Source organism: Amphiprion ocellaris, chromosome 20, assembly GCF_022539595.1.
Source record: "Amphiprion ocellaris isolate individual 3 ecotype Okinawa chromosome 20, ASM2253959v1, whole genome shotgun sequence".
NCBI lineage: Eukaryota > Metazoa > Chordata > Actinopteri > Pomacentridae > Amphiprion > Amphiprion ocellaris.
The window spans coordinates 6708541-6711173 of record NC_072785.1 but is presented as its reverse complement, the minus strand read 5'-3'; positions in this window follow the sequence as shown (position 1 = coordinate 6711173).

The following is a 2633-nucleotide window of genomic DNA, read 5'->3' as shown; positions in this document are numbered from 1 at the left end:
GATGTGATACACCAATGAATAGTGCATGAGTGTTGAACCTGAGACTGGTAACTATAACTAGGGACTGCTGAGAGACGTCACTATGAGCAGAGTCTGCCAATCGAAACAGGCCCTGAATACAAAAGGATATATAAATTAGGTATGATTTTAAGAGCTAAATGGTCACTAAAAAGCAAAATCATCGACTTGTATTCAGGCGATCTAATAATCCAATTGTTAATATAGCTCAAAAGCACTCATGCTGATAAAATGAGTATACACAAGCTACTAGACATTGATTGAAAGTTATCTGACATACCGCAAAGTGAAAAAAGTCATAAATCAATGTTCTTCTTGTGCTCAAAAGGGTTTTAACATCCTTTAGTAAAAGTTGTATCGAAACACAACAAAAGCGTCCAAATGTGCATGAGGTAATCAATATATCACCATGTCACCAGTGATAGAATTTCATGGAAGTAAACAAAAAGTAAGCCCAGCCTAGTTGGAAGAATGCTCCCTTTAAATCATTAACAGGCTGCTGCTCCAAACTGGGTCTTCAGGCAGACACATTGTCTTATGTCAGGGCATCACTAAATGGTGTCAAATCCAATTTGCAGCACCTTGTGTTTTAATTTCTACCAAATTTGAGTGTATTGATTAAAAATATAGCCAAATTTGGGGTCACACAAGTTGTATTGATGTTATTTGAAAAAAGATATTTACATGAAAGGTTAAGGACTGAATAAAAGAAACAGCGTGGGATGTGTCCTTGCATGAAGTGAACAAATGCTGTGTTTAAACCATTGATTAGATGCATTATTTTGTTGGTCCGAGGCATGCTTTAGCAACTTCTATTCAATGCAGCTCCTATTGAATGCTGAAGTACAACTCATCATCTCATCAATTACACATACTGTCAGTCTGTAAGCCATACGTCTAAGTCTAAAGTTGCTGGTATCCGATGAAACAAGGCTCTGAATTATTTAGGCGGCCCAGTCAGTGTTGAATGTGGCATCCTAATTATGGGAAGGTATCGCCGTTCACAACAAGAGAAATAGATTTTGCAGAGATGGAATGACAGGCAAATGTGTTATTATTAGTATCACATTGAGAAAATTTCTTTTTGTTTTTTCCACTAATGGAAATAAGCACAGATTACGCTCCAGTTTGCATATATAAAGCCATATTTAATGTTCTTCAAACAAAACTGTGACATTAACAACTTGTAACTGCTTTCTGGCTCCTATTGAGAAAAGATTCATCCTTTTCCTGTCTACTAGACTGGAAGTGTGTGATGGTCTCGGTGACACCAACCTGGCCGCCCTGTTGAGGGATTCTGCCGTTAATTACATGATTCAATACCAGCTAAGAGGGGTTGAGGAGACGTCCTACTTCCTCCAGGATAGCCGGTAACCATGTCACCAATCGTGCACAGTTACCAGTTGCCCCTGTAGTCTAATATACTAACCTTCCTCCTCTGATGGGTGTTGTCATCAAACTCAGCTTTAAGTACTGAAGTTGACATCCACCAGCAAACCAAGGTGCCATGGTGGATTTTTCTGGTTTAAAAAAGAACAAAAAGCACTATAAGACTACTGTGTGCAATACTATTCTATAGTCAAGTGTCTCCGAACAGAAGACACAAAACAACAGCTTGAAACCTCAAGCATCTAGCGTCTTTGCAATTAAAAATAAGAGACATTATTTGTATTATAGATGAATATTTAGGTAACACTTATGAATATGCATGAGAAAGCAACCAAGCCCTTAAACCGACACCTTTGACAATGTCGTCTAGGGTGAACCAAAGAATGACTTGATACCAACCATGCAATCTTATCCCACGTAGGTCCAGTGTCCAGAGGCCTTTTTTGGCTGTTGGTTGTAGACTGGTTATCAACATCTTATTTGTGCTCCAGTGACTCTGTGGGTACACCACCTGACTGCGGTGTAGTGTGTCATTATGGCACATTTGGCTGGGGGAGTTTGGCAAGAGTCGCCAGTGAAACACAGCCAGAGGGCTTTGTTGTTGGTCATGTCAAGTGGGGCATCCACTAGCCAGCGAGCACGTAGGGCCCAGGTAGATGTAACCTCAAGTGACCCCAGAAACTTAAAAATAATGAACCAAAATGCTAATGTTTAGTTTACTTATCTCTATAAGACCTATGCTACTTTAATGCACAAAGGACAGATTGGCATATTTGTGCACTCAAACTCTTACACAGATCTACTCTAGTCAACCTAACCATGTTAATCACCCACTACTGATGAAAATAGTTACAAGTTTAAAGCAATTATAGTAAAAAGAAAGTCTGTATAGATAAACTTAATGGACCTAGAGATCGTAAACGTAAACATGAGCAGGAGTCATGCTGAAACACATATGAGCTATTAAAGTCTCGGAGTTCATAAACTAATTTAAATGCATTCATTTAACCTTCCTGAAAATGTGCCACATGCAAATTTTAAAAGGTTATTCCCTCAAACAAGACACGATAAAGCACAGATGAGAAAATTGTGTGTTGAATCAGTGGGGATAATGTCTAATAAGAAAATTTGATCTGTCAGAGAAGAAATACCTGAAAACAATACAAGATACCTGAGAGTCTTTCTTCATTACATTCTATTATAGTTTAAACTGTAATCTGCATTTT